At 40.9% G+C, this 16,722-nt stretch overlaps 1 pseudogene; it reads right to left on the bottom strand.

The window, feature by feature from the left end:
- Positions 1 to 1,242: 1,242 nt before the first annotated feature.
- On the bottom strand, positions 1,243 to 2,472 carry LOC148022325 (glucose-1-phosphate adenylyltransferase small subunit, chloroplastic pseudogene; annotated as a pseudogene).
- Between the last annotated feature and the right edge of the window lie 14,250 nt (positions 2,473 to 16,722).

Below are 16,722 nucleotides of genomic sequence, written 5' to 3'. Positions count from 1 at the left end.
TAAACGTCATGCCTATGAAAGTGGCGGATGGCCTATAGATGTTGATCCAGGATGGCAAATGAGAGCTGCAAACAACTCTTCTAGAGAGTTATATGCTGACGTTCTATTGTGCAAGTAACTATCGGAGACATAAAAGACAATTTTCACTTTTTTGTTCAAGACTCTTGTAGTTATCCTATCATTCTTGGGCAACCTTACATTTCTGAAGCTTGCTTGGAAACAAAATCTCTTGATAATGATTCTTCCTATGCTTGAATCCGAAGCAAGGATAATGAATGAGCTTTCCAATTTCTTACTGTGTGTGTTAACCATCATCGAAACAGAGATTGATTGTGTAAAAGACTGGGGATAGACATGTAGGACACGGATTAGAATGGGAATACCTAACTATACTAACAGGGTATATAAGGTGTTGAGAGACCCAATCAAGGCATCAGCTTTATCAATAATCAAGTCTCTCTTTTATCCTTCCTTCTAGCTTCCATGGCTTCCCTCCTCTTTCTCTCTCTTTTCCTATCTTTCTCTCTCTTCTGCTAGTCTTTCTCTCTCATCTTCTTCCTCTTTCTCTCTCCTCTCTGTAGTCTCTCCCTTCTCTCCTTCTCTCTCCTAGGTCTCCTTCATTACAGCTGGTATGAGAGCTCCGGTCTTTGATCCGCCTTCTCTCTCTCTCCTCCCTCTAGTTTTAGTTTCTTTTTAGTTTAGGAACCCTAGTTATTTGAGTGCACAGGTACATCAGGAGAGGTACAACATTGAAAGGCCATAGGAATCAGGGGATACCAGAGATGGCAGCCTTCTTGGAGTTTTCATAGAAGCTTTGGATGTATTTAGAAGCAAACCACCAAATTGACCATTTCTCCGTTGTCACTGCATGATGTGGATAATGGAGGTCCACTGAGCTAAGATTGCATGTAAACGAGCTTGCCTCGACACTCATACCACTGGAGAATATCACTTAAGTTCTTGAAGCCCCCCAAAAAGGAGGATATGCAACCCGAGAGCTGGTTTCTTTCCACATCAAGCTTCTGCAAGAAAGAGCATTCTGTATTCATAGTGGCCGGAGAGGGAAAGGTCCCAAAGAGAGCATTGTGATCCAGATGATAAAACCAGAACGCTTCCTTCTTGTGATGAATGAATCGCGACTGTGAGGCAGGACGCGAGGTCAAAGAGGAGGTGACTTGGACAGTCCCGACAAAGGCCCTTCTTCCCTTTCTGATGGCCATGGGCAGAAGAAGTGGCATAACTTCACCTGGGGGATCTATTGCCATCCCAACTAGATAGGATGGAAACATCAAAGTTGTCGAGAGCGGCCTTAATTTCCAGGAGGGTGTTGATGTCAATGCTCAGTGCCAAGGACCCTAGTAATTTTGTAGTAGTTTCCAGAGTGCTTTTCTCCTGCTTTGCAAATATAATAGTTCGGCTTCGATAAAAAAAATGGCCAAAGATGTGTGAGTTGTGCCCAATGCCAACTAGAATACTGCCCTTGGATCTAAGAACATCTCGTTGCTCATCTGTCTCATAATAATTAACATCCATAAGAAGAGCATTTTCAATGATAGCCCCTTCAGCAATCCACGACCGCAGTCCAACCAGTGAATGGTGAATTTTACAGTTCTTGATAATGCACCCTTCTCCAATAACACTGTAAGTAACATCAGTGTCAATCATCTTTGAAGGATGCAGAAATCAGGCCTGAGTGCAAATTGGAGCTGATCGATCATAGAAAGTGAAGTTCGGAAGAGATTTCTTGGTGATTCCTAGTTTAACATTGTAGAATGCTTCAATGATTCCAATGTTTTCCCAGTACCCATCAAACAAATAAGCTTGCACCTTCATCCCAATTGATGTAGCACTAGGGATGACCTCAATGCCAAAATCATTTGCTTGTGGAAAATCATCTCGCAATAGCTTGATCATTGCATCTTTGCTGACAATGTATATCCCCATACTAGTGATATATGGAAGTTCTTTTGCTCTCTCCTCATCCAATACTAAAACTATGGTGTCTTCCTTCATAGCCTTTAGGAATTTTCCTTTTGGTTTCTCAGCAAACTCCACTATAGGACCCTTAGAATCAATCTTCATCAGTCTGAATGTTGTATCCCTTTTCTCATCCATTCGCAATGTTGCTACTGTGATGTCTGCATTTGTCTCTCTATGAACCTGGATAAACTTCTGGTAGTCCATTCGATAGAGATGATCTCTCGCCAGGATAAGGAAATCCATGAATTGTTGCTCCTCAAAAAGCCATAGGTACTGCCTGATAGCATCTGCAGTACCCTGAAACCAGGTGGGATTTTCTAGGCTCTGCTGAGCTATTATGACCCCCACAAAACCCTCATGCTTGTAACCCACCATGTTGCTAGAATATGCACGCAAGAGGTGGCGATTGAGGGAGGCCCAAGATGTTATCCGTGACTCGTTCAAGAAAAGACTTATCAGATGCATTTGCAAGAACGACCAGAAATTCGCCATCCTCAGTTGGCAAAAAACAAAGCATATGGTGGAGACGCAGGGTACTACCAATGGGAAGCTCTAATCAATCTGGAAGTAGGGCTCATCTATATAATGGTTTGATGCCACAAGTGAGGCTTTGAAGTAGTGGTCCGAGGTTTCAGGCTTTGGATGGATCACAACTGGAAAGAGAAATCTGAGTCCTCCCTTGCATGGTAGCTATAGCTTTGGCTTCCAGAAGCTCCAGTTCTGAATTGGGAACAAGTGGGGCAGAAACATAACCACTACCAAGATCTTCCCTAATATATGTAGGACTATAATCATGGGCATACAGAGTTGCCACAGGTAGTGTTGGAGCTACGACTCTGAACTGAGGATCCTCTCCCCATGAGCAAGCAATAGGTCAGAGTACTAGTTCAAGAAGAATTCACCATATGGTGTATTCCATCCATAGTGATGCTGTTGAAAAAATAAATTATATGATTGTGATGGTCCACTCTGGTTTGATATTGCCACTATTTGGATTCCTTAAGGAGGATACTCCTAATTTCACTAGCTCTTTTATTCAATGACCAAAGCAATGGTGGAAGACCTTTTGGAGATTACAACAATGTCTGCATGTTGCATGTGTAGCAAGAATGAAAGAAGCAGTATCTAAAGCTCGTACCCATTTTCAAAAGCACAACTATAGAGCTAGTTACAGGTGTTGGACACATAGGGAAAGAAGCAGATTATGGGGCTGCAGATCAGTGAGGCACCACCAAGCTGGTAGCTATTCCTCTCAAAGCTCTAGCTTATGCACTCTCTGGCTAGATCTGTAGCCACTTCTTTCATTTGAACCAGTGAACTATGATGAGTGGATGATCACCACACCTCTAAGGTTGGCCTATCCCTAATACAGGAGTCAAGAGTAGCAAAATCAGTAAGGAGAGTCACACTGTATGCAGCAGCAATAAACGTGTCACCAGCATAGGTAGTATCAAGGGTAATTGGAGCCAAAAAATTCAACATGGATAGCACCATCAACATTTTAGACTATTTTTCCTATTAAACGTGGGAGTTCTATTGAATTGAGTATTGAAATGCACTGAAGAAGATCTTCAGGAATCGAACTGCCTGTGCTACTTGCATTTGCAGCTGGGGTATGCCTATGCCTTTGATTGGCAATCTTGGTAATGATGCTTATGATTGGTCTTGAGATGTCATGTCTGGTAATGTTATGCTCTTGTTGGAAATTTATTAGCCCTAATCAACAAGGATTTGGTTTATATTGGCAATGGTTTCCACACGCAGTGATGCATGGATGTTGTAAAGTATTACAGGGATGTAGACTCAGGGAATTGCTGAAAAAAGTCAATTATAGCAAATCCATCTTGTGTGATTCAGTGCTGACCCCATAGCTTGACTCGAAGAGGGCATTGTCCCCTTCAATCTGAGCCAAAAATCTCCCCATTCTGCCCTAAGGTTTGAGAGATATGCCCAATTTTGTGCTTAGAGGTACTGTGGGACAAGCAATAGTCCTACACAGTCAGCCCACAAAAGTCAATTACAGCAAATCCCTGATCATTTATTGTCAAATATATTTTTACATATCCTTGTAGAGGGGATCAAGAGCTTTAATTTGAATTAGAAGTTTTGGCAATCAGAGCTCGTAGCTCAAGATATTGCCATTTCTGTAACAGGGGGTCTATTGGACTACACTTGGGATGGCAGGCCATAAGGGTAAAGAAAAGGCCCAAGAGGACTTCCAGTGTGAAATAAGGGACTCCCATGCCTCAATGAATGATCCTAGCTCAACCCAAGAGGATCATGAAGACATGTTTGAAGAGGGTGCCCCGAGATGAACCGCTTCTCTATGCTCAACCATACTCTATGCCAACATGAGACCCGTCATTCCGACTTGCATCAAGAGTTGGAACAACGCCATAGGGAGATGGAAACCCACCAAGCTTAGCATCATTCTGAGATGATGTCCAAGATGGACTTACTCATCGAGCGCATGGGTGCCCTCATCCCTGCCATTGCACCCTCCTCGGTTCAGCCCAAGGAGCATGTCCCTCCCCGGAGAACAACTCCCCTCCTACCTTGGAGACCGAGCGTAACCCACAAGGTTTTGGTGGCACCCATGGCCTTCCCCATAGCACCTATGAGCTGGGTGAGCCCTCTATGTGACATGATGAAGCCATTCTCCCATCATGCATGATGAACCCTTCTAGCCCATCCTTGGGACCACAACTCCCCCGTAATGGAAGCTATATGCACACTCATGGGAATGGCTAGCAAGGGCCTAATGCAAATTTTGGGTAGCATGGAATGCAAGGTGTACATAGGCAGCATGCACATGGCAATGGGCAGCATGCACATGGCAATGGGCAACATGCACATGGCATTTTTGGGTAGCATGGTCATTTTGGACAGCAAGGTCCTAATGTGCAATTTGGACCTCATGTAATGCATGGGCAGCATGGCCCCCATGGAAATTTTGGACAACTAGGGTTTGGACAATAAGGCATGTATGGGCAGCACAATATACATAGGCAGCATGTAGCACATGGCATACATGGATAGCAAGGCCCTAATAATCAGTTTGGTCCACATGTAATTCATGGGCAGCATGACACCCATGGACATTTTGGTCAGCAAGGCATGTATGGGCATTCTCACGGACATTATGAGTACCATGACCATTGCCATGGATTCCATGTGCAAAGGCAAGTGCATGCGCCTACTTATGGTAAACATGTATATGATGAATGTGAATATTTTGAGCAAGATGCATCTGATGACTATGTATGTTCTTATGAACTACATTCTGGTCACATACATGGACAACCATCTAGACAACACTATGTACATGGACAACATCATGCAAATGTATATAAGTATGTACATGGGGAGCAACATCATTATCAGCAAATGTAGTGCTCGATATCATCAGCCACTTGATCATTACTATAAGCAACATGCGCATCCTTATGAGCCACATGATACTTCTCAAGAACGATGCCATGATGAGAGCATCTCACTACTGCAGGCTCATGAGCAGATGCCCCATCATCCCAAGGCCCTTAACTTTGAATGCCCAGTAGTAGCCACGCATGTGAAACTCATGGACATGAAATGCCTAGGGATTGATGCAATGAATGTTGTATTGATTGCAGCCTCATCTGCTCTAGTCCGATTTGACATAGTGGTTCCCAATGAGTTTATGGACAAGTCAATGCATGTGCTACCGTATGAGTCAATAAGGATATTGTGCCACCATCAGTGCTTGACGATGACACCATGAACTACTTCTATGATACAACGAATGGATTGGATCACAATTACCCTTTTGACCCCGGTGGTACTAAGGTGACCCATGCTTGTATGGATGACCCTTGCGCTCTTAATGTTTATTATGCAGGTTATCCATTTGATCCCGGGGAAAAAAATGGTCTTGGAAAAGCACTATCCTAATTAGCATTTCACTAGTGCAGTTCTTTCCCTACTTCAAGGATGCAATTTAAATTGAGCAGTAGCTAAATTTGCCCTAGTTTGAAATGCAGAGAACTTAGAGACAACATACTATTTCAAAACAGTTTTTACCCTGCATTAATGACAGTCAAGTGTCACCTACATGGCTTGAAAGTACGCTTCATGAGCTTTGTTTTGACATGTCGCATGCCTTAATCGGACCTACCCATAGGAAGTTATGACCAGTTTTCTCCAGCAAGCCAGTTGTGGACAGCATGTTATCCACTGTTTGTTAGCCCCTAATTGTCAAGAATTGGAGGCCAAACTCGTATGCTATCAACTTGCACATGTCATATACATCATATACATAATTCTATTCCCCAATTCCACATGAGATTGTACTTCACCATACCTATATTCTCATTTGTAATGTTGAGTAGAGTAGTACTCTGCAACCCCCCCTTTTGCTGTGAGCCATAGGTCCTCTTTTTGTTTTTGAGGGAAAAAACCTTCGGGATTTGGATCGAATCTAAAAGAGTGGGGATAGATGGGTAGGACATGGATTAGCATGGGAATACCCAGTTATACTGACAGGGTATATAAGTTGTTGAGAGACCCGATTAGGGCATTAGTTATCAATAGTCAAGTTTCTCTTTTATCCTTTCTTCTAGCTTCCATGGCTTCCCTCCTCTTTCTCTCTCCTCTCTGCAGTCTCTCCCTTCTCTCCTCTCTCCTAGGTCTCCTTCATTACAGTATACCTCTTGTCTAAATCAACCTCTATAATAAAAAAGAAATAATAGTAAGCAACAATTTCAAATCATATGGAAAAATAATAAACAAGAGAAATAAAAAAGAGAGATGGACAACTACGTTTTGCCTAAATTTTGGAGCTATAAGGAGAAGAAAATGGAGAGATAAGTAGAACCCTCAAAAACATAATTACTTTCACCAAAGAGCTTCAATGGAGAAGAAAATTAACTAGAATGGAGAAGAGAGAGAAAGTGGTATGTTGCTCAACTTTTGGATCAAACTCAATTTGTGAGAGGGAAAAAAACTAAAATTGAGAAGTTACCAAAAATGAAAGAAAAATATGAGGTGAGAAAATCCCAGTTTTCATGTACTACTCATTCTCTCTCTTTTTAATCTCCCACTATCCCTTTTTAAAATTAAAATCATAAGATTTAGAGAGAAAAATTTCACCCTATGTGGATGTTAATATCTATCTTCCTATTGGAGAATCTAAAAGGAACACATCTTAAACAATATTATTTTTAACATCCATTTTTTAGTCTAATTGTTGTCTGATAGCATGTACAAGAATAGTTTATTCTATTTCTTCTGATACTCTTTGTATAAGTTTTTAGGATTAGGGTTTTTCAATTCCTGTAATGTGTCTACGTGTTCCCTTTCAGGACACGTCTTAGCAGTCCATCAGGAAGAGAGTCTTGAACGCTCCGCCCGGCACTCCCATGGAATGTTATGCGGTTTGCAATCTAGGACTTCCCGAGTCTACCACGTAGCGGAAGTATTCCAGCCACTCCCACTTAGGACTAACCTGAATCAAGGTTTCCCCTAATGGTCACTTTCCTAAATGGCAGCTAGCGTCAAACCCCAAGTGAACTACTTTACGCAGAAACGTCACGCCCAAAGTGGATTCATGCTGCACTTGGTTCAAGGAGAATGGGAAACGAGAGGGATGCAAAACTCGACCCCTCTGCCCATAGGACATAGTCCTATTCCGTTCCCCTAAAACAACACAAATCGGGATTATAGTAACCTAAACTCTAGGTCAGCGCCCTTGCTGTTCATTTCCCTTGAGAAGAGCTCCTTTCTATCCATTTTGATTGAGAAAAGTTCCCGGCCAACCGGGACCACCCATCCGTAGGACGGACCCATGGCCACATCCACCGCACTTTCCTCAGGGTTGCTTCAGTTGTCTAATTACCTACCACATTTAGTTGGACATGCATCAAGAAGCTTTCTTAATTAGCCCGTTAGACACTGATTCCTTCATGTAATCTTAACACTTGACATAGAAAAACAGTCTCAAACAAGTTCCTTTTCAACAGGTTATCATATTTATCTTTGGAATACATCCATAAAGTCCAGCCCGCAGGCTAATCCATAATCCGCCCAGATAGCTAGTAACGGACTTATGGAGGCCTTGTGCGACTGGGGTTTAAGAAAGCCCCCTTAGAAGCTTCCTAAAAGAAGCTTCTAAGAAGCTTCTGGCTATGATCAGAACCCATGTGGAAGAGGGAGGGGGTAATAATGAGGTGGAAGATCACGTCGATTGGGGGGGGGACTGACTCTGTCAGGGAAATGGCAGCGGCCTGAGAGCCTATGGCGGCACAAGGCGGCAATGCTGGTAGACTGGACTGGACGGCAACCTCCACGGTTGGGTGGTAGTTCACCGTCCTCCCCTTCTCTCCCTATTCGTGACACAATAGCTGCTTCCTCCCCTTGTGCAGCATGGCGTCAACAGCAGCTTCCCTCTCTCTCTCCATGCCCTCAGCACGGCGTTATCCTCTGATCTCTCTCTTCCCCCCTAAGCTAAGGGGGGTTTATATAGGCCTTAAGGGGTGGGGAGAGAAGCTCCCTACGTGGCCATTGCATGGCTTCCCCCACTCCTCATGCAGCCCACAACTCCACTAAGCCCATCCCTCCCCACACTCCCTCTCCTCCAGCCATGCATCGACTAGGGGAAAGGGATAAACATAAAAAATTTTGTATTAATATTATCCATTTTTCCCCTCCCAAGAGGGTGTTTCCTCACGGTTATGTGGATTTAAACCCCCTAGCTCGCTTTGCCAATGCGGAGGTCTCGATTTCACGCGTGTGGGTTATGGATTAAACTGCCGGCAATTCCAATACAGAAGATAACCTTTGCATGAGTTTACGCAGTGTGCGGGAAGTCAAGTTGAGTAATATTTTCGAGCGGGAATATTACAATTCCTCTTGAGCAACATTTGGGCCATATTGATTTCATGAGAGGAAAAAAAGTGACATTGAAAACTTGCAAAAAGGGAAGGGGGGGTGCACGAGGAATATGTGATGAGAGAAAATTAAATTTTATATATTATTTACTCTCCCTTTGTAAAAATTTCCACTATCCATTTTTTAAAAAACCCACCCACCTCTAACTCAAGTGCTACTGATTTATTAACATAATTTTCGTGCGAGGGAGCTTATCTCTATTAACGTCTTTCAATACATTTAAAATTGTAGTAGTTTGCAAAAAAATTTAGCCCTTTCATGCTTTTTTCTATTTTCTTTCATCAATATTGTTAATAAGTGATTATAGTTAATATTTTTGTTAGAACCATAGGATGAGGAGTCCTTGTGAAGAACCAATGTTCATAAATAAATAAGATGTGTTCCAAGGTGGCAGTCAAATGCTACAAGTGAAAATAATGTACCATTTGCAAATAATCAAGTAGTATAGCCACTAGAGGAGCCTATAAATGAGGTCCTTGAGATAGAGATGCCTTCAATTGAGCTAAGGATGGATGAAATGATAGTCAATCTTCTTGATGATAACCATATTTCTATGGATTCCTTGGAATAGGAGGAAAATACACCACTACATAAGGGATCTAGAAAATACAAAACAAAGACATCTTTATCATTACTAAACTTGCAATCTCTTTATTGATAGAGCAATACAATTCAAATTATCTTGTTTGGGTACGCAATAGATATGTCATAATATTGTATGGTTTAGGCTCATGGAGTTTTAATTAATTTACTTATAAGTTATTGAAAAACTCATATATAATGGTTGAGACCCACTCATGCCAAATATAATGGTTGACACTTACACAATCATATCCACTCATGCTAACAACAAACATTCATACACCACCTTTCTCTTGTGAATAACATGTTACAACTATATATATCATCTCTCACTTGACTTGGGTCTCACCTATATATACTAACTCTACATAAATATGAATCATTCTTTGGGAGCATGTCTTGTGTATCTCTCTCGTACTCTCTCTCTCTCTCAACATGGTATCAAAGCTATGGATGCGTAGCAAGAACAAGGAAGATAAGTTGTTTCATTGTTTATACTTGATTGAATTCTTTGCACAAGTGATCATTTGATACAAGAACTTGTTCAAATTAGAAGTATTAGTTAATTTTGTCTTTAAAAAAAAACGAGGGGTGCGTAGCTCTCATCGTGCTCTCGAATCCTTTCAAAACTGCTTGTCAATCAGAGTTCTGGATCAAAAGTTATGACAGTTCAAGATTCAAGACAACAATTCTACTCGAATCTGCGATTCTTTATTTAAAACTATAATTCTAATTACATTTCGTTAATCCCCAATTACAGTGTCTTTGTTAATGACGTTGATTATGACAAGCAAACATATTGCTATTTTTAGCGATGTTTTATTCTCGTTCGCATTCTTTGTTCAATCGAAATAGCACTTTTCTTATACGTGTCATCTCGTCTTGCACGTTACATCTCTCTATTTCGGGATTTCTTTTTAGTCACTCAATACTTTTCGTCGTTCTTATGTGCATCTCCCTTTTTTTATTGTCACGTGTCTCAACTACGCTCGTCTTGTTCATGGTTTGCAAATTCTACGATCTCATCTTATTTGTTTTCTCTCGAGATACAAGCATGGCCAATTGCGTAATTGTTAATGGATATCCGTCTGGCCAATGTTCGGTTCCCTTCTTCCAAGGAAAAGGCTTTCTTGGGTGGAAAGCAAAGATGATGCTAATTCTTGAAGGTGATGAATTATTTGATATTATTTTGGGTGACCTGTCTTGCCCAGTTCAACCTATTGATGTGATGAATGACAATTCTCTAATTACTGATGGCCCGTTATTTGAACAATGGAAAATTGATCATACTAATTGGATTCGTCGTGACAAAGCGGCTCGTCATTATATATTGTCTGAACTTTTTGACTCACTTATGTTGGATGTCTTTCATCTGGAAACGTCTCATGCTATTTGGGAGTATCTTATCTCAACGTTTGAGAAGAAATCAGTCACCGAAATTTTATATCTCCAAACTCGTTTGAAGAATCTTCAATATAAGGTTGGTACTTCTATGCACTCTCATATCGAGGCTTTTAAAGACATTATCAATCAGCTTGGTGCTGCCGGCGCTCCACTTCTACAAAGGCAAAGTATTGAGTGGTTGTACTACCACATGTTAGGCCTAGTGGCTTCACAAATTGCTAGGTGAACTTCTTGTTCTTAGGGCCATGCTACTACCTTTGCAACAATCAATTTGAGTTGCCCTCTACATCAAGCGTGCAGCCAAAAGGAGTTGAGCCCACTCTCGCTAGTGATCCTTTGATTCAACGGATCGTGGAGCCTTTCTCCGATTTAGATATTGATGACCTTGATCTAAATCCTACTGCACTTTCTACCTATGAATCAATTGATTCTTACAAGGCATGCGCTAGCCTATCTTCTCTCTTTTGCTACACATTCCTCCTCTAACTTTCCTACCTCTTTAGCATGACCTTGATCTAAATCCTACTGCACTTTCTTCCTATGTATCAATTGATTCTTACAAGGCATGCGCTAGCCTATCTTCTCTCTTTTGCTGCACATTCCTCCTCTAACTTTCCTACCTCTTTAGCATGCCTAACTTTTGGTAGTTTGAATCCCTTCACAATCCAACACACCATACTCACAAGCACTTTTCATTGAAGTTGAGGTATGCATGTTTTATGGTTTCTTGTGATCTTTTTTGCTCCTAATTTGTCTTTTCAAGTTGGCACTAGCCCCTATAGAACCTACTGGTTGATCAAAATGGAGACTTCGATCATTTGGCACTCCTTATCTCGGTTGCCCTTCTTCGATGGGGGCTTCACACTCTCACTGTGGACCAACATGGAATCATCTCCTCTCAAGGTTGAGTTCTTGCCTTCCAAGAGGCAACCTTGGAGGCCATTCATTTCATATGTTTTCAACTAGACATGCATCTCAATCTTCTTTTTTGGGTGCTGCTTCTTTCCCCCATTGACATCCACATCGACATCTTCAGGGGAGAGGATTCAAAATTTTGTCTCCAAAATCTGATCAAATCAATTGCTACCATGCTATAGATGTCTAAAAACCAAGAGCCAAGGGTCCAATATGCTGTCAAGCTCATCCCGAATTTCTTTCATCTTGTTGATGTGATCCCTCATTGTAGGGGAATTTTCCACAAAGACTTGTCATAGCTTCAACTCAAGAGATAGATGATACCCAAATGTTTGGATTTGGTAGAGTGTCGCCAATCTCTTCCAAACCTCTGCAACGGTTCAAATACATCTTACATGCATGAGCACAAAATCTGCACAACTCAAAAAGATAAAAGAGTGGGCTTTAGCATTTAGTTGATCCCATAAAGCTACCGAGTCCGATTTTGCACCAACATGGGGATCCATGGTAGATTAGGGTATAGGGACTACAACAAGATCCCAAAGGTTGTAAGTATTGAGGATGGACTCGACTTTGCATGACCATAGAGGGTTGTTCATCCCATCCAACTTCTCGGATGGAGATAGGATAAGATGATGGTTGGTCTGAATGGTTTTGATCCACACAATCCTCCCAATCATACACATTGGCCATAGACGGCCTTCAAGAAGTACCTACAAGAAAACAAGAAAGTGGGTGTTGCACTGGGTATTCTCCACCTGTTCGGGATCCATCAGCCTGCTGTGTAGCAGAATAAACTAAAAATTGGCAGTGTAGATGGGTAGTATCTAAGGTTGGAAAAGTGACATAGAGGTGGGCAAAGAAGTTGAGCAGTAAATGTAGATTAAAACAAGGCTTGTGCAAGGTATGGATCGTAAATCTCATCCACGTATGGGAATATGTGAGTACTGTGCACTTGGAAAACACCATCGTTCGCCTTTCCACACTTTTATGTCATCACATTCCTATGCTCTCTTGGATTTGGTTCATACCAATATTTGCAGTCATTTTCCTGCCTCAAAGTCTCAATATAGATATTTTATAACTTTCATTGATGATTTCTCACGGTACACACATGTCTATCTTCTTCAACATAAGTCTGAGGCTTTATCTATATTTAAACAATACAAGATAAGTGTGCAGCATCAAATTGGATTCTCTATAAAGACTCTTCGCAGTATCAATGGCAGTGAATATGTATCCAATCTATTTGATGACTTTTGTAATGATCAAGGTATTCATCATGAGTTTACAGTTCCTTATCCTCCTCAACAAAATGGTGTTGCTCAATGCAAAAATTGTACTGTTCTCAATGCTATACGTTGCATGCTTATACACTCTGGTTTGTCTCGAAAGTTTTGTACTAAAGCACTTCTAACAGCCGTTTTTATTCAAAATCATCTTCCAACAACTCCACCTGCTGGTAAAATTCCTTTAACAATCTGGATAGGGAAAACACCTTTAGTCTCTCACTTTCGCACATTTAGCTGCATTGCTTATATTCATGTGCCCAAGGACACTCGACATAAGTTGGATCCTCCAAGTTTGAAGGTTATTTTTCTTGGTTATTCAGATCATTCCAAAGGTTATAAATTTTATGATCCTTCTACTCAAAAGGTTATCATTAGTCGTGATGCTATATTTGATGAGAAGACTATGGGTGGCACATGGTCATCAGATGTTTCAGATGATACACAGTCTTTGCTTAGTGCATTTCCTTACTTGCTTTGTGAGTCTACTAATTCTGATAATCATAAACCTTCTTCACCTCCAAAGAAGATTGGTGAAAATTTGGAGATATATGTCGATCTTCCTATTGAGATAGAGCATGGATTCTATTCTATTGAATATGATATCTTTGATGATGCTATGTCTGTCCAAGAGGATCCAACATCATATATGGAAGCTATCAATTCGTCTCAAAGGGATCAATGGCAAGAAGCTATGTAAACTGAGTACGATTCTTTAATCTCCAAAGGTACATGGATTCTTACTGAACTCCCCCCAAATCATGTTCCTATCAAATGCAAATGGGTTTATAAAACCAAGACCAAATCTGATGGCTCGTTTGATAAGTTCAAAAGCACAACTTGTTGCAAAAGGTTACTCGCAGATTGCAAAAGTAGATTATCAAGAAACATTTTCTCCCATTGTGCGCTCCACAACTGTTCGTATGCTTTTGGCTTTTGCAACACTATTTGATCTAGAACTTCACCAAATGGATGTTAAAACGGCTTTTCTCAATGGAGATCTTAAAGAAGAAATCTATATGGAGCAACTTGAAAATTTTATGATTGTAGGAAAGGAGCATCTTGTATGCTAGCTTCATCGTGCATTATATGGATTGAAGCAAGCCTCTCGTGCTTGGTGTATTAAGATTGATCAGTTCCTCACATCTAAGGTTTTGTTGCATGTTTTGCTGACCTAAATCATTACATCAAAAGGGAGGACAAATGTTTTATTATTCTTGCTCTATATGTTGATGATACTATTCTTGTGTTAAATAATATTGCTTTCTTGGATGCTATGAAGAAGCTTTTATCGACTGCATTTGAAATGGTGAATCTTGGTGAGATACATTCTTGTTTGGGTATTCAAGTTCAATGACACCGACAACAAGGCATTCTTCTTCTTCACCAGACAAAGTTTATTAATGATATTGTTAAGAAGTTTGGGTTGACAAATGCACACTCTACCAACACTCCCATTCTTTTGAGCTCTACCAAGGGTACATCTACAACACGCAATGAAGAATTAGCCATTCATCAACCTTTTGCTAATCTTGTTGGATGTCTTCAATTTATTGGTTTAAATACAAGACCAAATATTTTATTTACAGCTAACTTTTTGGGATAGTATCTTTCTTCCCCTTCCACTATTCATTGGAGTGCTGCCAAACGTATTCTTAAGTACCTCAAGGGTACTAAGGAGTTTGGTCTTATTTATCGTCATCGAGAGGATTCTTCTTTATCTTCTTCAAATTCTCTTGACCTTATTGGATACATAGATGTGTTGACTGGGCAAGTTCACATTTATCCATGTGATCTACAAGTGGGAATTGTGTAATGTGTCCCATAGTATCATCCAGGACACGTCTTAGCAGTCCATCGGAAAGGATGTCTAGAAAGCTCCGCCCGGCACTCCCATGAAATGTTACGGGTTTTGCAATCTAGTTCTTCCCGCATTTGCCACGTAGCGGAAGTAGCATCAGACCCGAGCGAACTACTTTACGCAGAAACGCCAGGTCCGAAGCGGATTCACACTGCACTTGGTTCAAGGAGAATGGGAAACGAGAGGGATGCAAAGCTCAACCTCTCTGCTATAAGGCATAGTCCCATTCCGTTCCCCTAAAACAGCGTAAATCGAGTAAGACGTAACTCTAGGTCATCGTTCTCATTATTCTTTTTGATGATGATGATCATTCCACTATTCTTCGATTTTTGAGAAAAGTTCCGGGCTAACCGGGACCACCCAACCGTAGGACCCATGGCCCATCCTCCGCACTTTCCTTGGTTTGTTTTAGTTATTTAATTATCTAACACATTAATTTGACATATAACAATCAGCTTCTTTAATTAATCTTGTTAAGCACTGGTTCCTTCACGTAATCCTATCACGTGACATATAAAAACGATATCAAGCAAGTTCTTTTAACATCTCATCATTTTATCTTTGAATTACAAGAAGTTCCGCCCGTAGGCTTATCCATAATCTGCTCGAAGGCTAACCAGTAATCTCCAAGGATCACTATTCCAAGCTTCCGCCTATGCGGGCCTTGAGATCCAATCCCGAGTCACGTTAGCCTCTTGTGCAAGACCCCGAAGGTGAGGGATTTACGGCCAGAGCCCCCCCTGGCACCCAAGCGTCCTCCTACTCCAAGTAGAGCTTAACGGAAAGACCTCTCGCGGCGGGTTCGGTCCACGTTCCCGGCGCGGTCAACAACCCCCTTGGTTAGCGTTAGGCAGGCAGTCGGGGGTAACTGAAGCTGCCTCTCCCTTCAGGCCTTTAACCTGAAGTATAGGTACTTTTTTTAATTTGTAATTCATAATTCAAACAGAGCCCTAAAAATCTCTAGCAAGCACAAACATTTCCATTAATCAACCCAGTTGTATGGAAAACTGCTAAGGAAGTGTTCTTTCCTTTTTTCCTTGTGAATCAATCACAAAATGATTTCATATATGTTGCGCAACTCCTATGATGGAATAATCTATTTAGATTCTTTAAGCTGACGTATATCAGGCCTAGGGTTTCTTCATTTAGGAACAAACCCTAGTTTCTTATCTTTATGAAATTATTGTCCTTACGGTAAGGAAAGTGGTCAAGTGTTAGGGTATGAATGTTTCTATGTTTAGATTGGTTCGGTTAGCTTGTGGAAGGTAATCTTACTTGTCTTGTCACGGTTTTACTATCCTTGTGACAATTAACTTTCCCAATCAATACAGTTTAATTTGGCATATAGCATAATGCCAAGATGATACAAAGGCGACAATACTCCTTGGGACAAAAGGCCTAGCTGTGTATACACACTTTATTAGTCCCAAGTCCTCAAATAGCAGGGGAAAAGTGTTAATAGAGTGTCATCCAGGAATTCCCCATTACATTTTTTTTCCAAATGAGTTCATATATCTAGTTTTTATACTTGTTAATTCCTAACATTTAACTTCCGTTTTCTTTAAAGATGAACTCGTGCCAAATAACAACAGTTGTCTTGCTAAGATGTGCAACTAGCAAAGATAACTCCCTAGTAATTTTAAGCATCGAAAGAAACCTTTCATGAATTTAGACATTTTACCATGATTCGTTGCGAAAAGAATAAGATTAATGGTGCAAGATATGATTTCTACACTTATAGTAAATGGTTAATCTTGCCTATAATTT

Source organism: Lygodium microphyllum, chromosome 17, assembly GCF_053477565.2.
Source record: "Lygodium microphyllum isolate KBCC chromosome 17, Lygodium_microphyllum_v1.1.10, whole genome shotgun sequence".
NCBI lineage: Eukaryota > Viridiplantae > Streptophyta > Polypodiopsida > Schizaeales > Lygodiaceae > Lygodium > Lygodium microphyllum.
The sequence above is the reverse complement of the archived record's forward strand: the minus strand, read 5'-3'. Positions and strand labels throughout refer to the sequence as shown.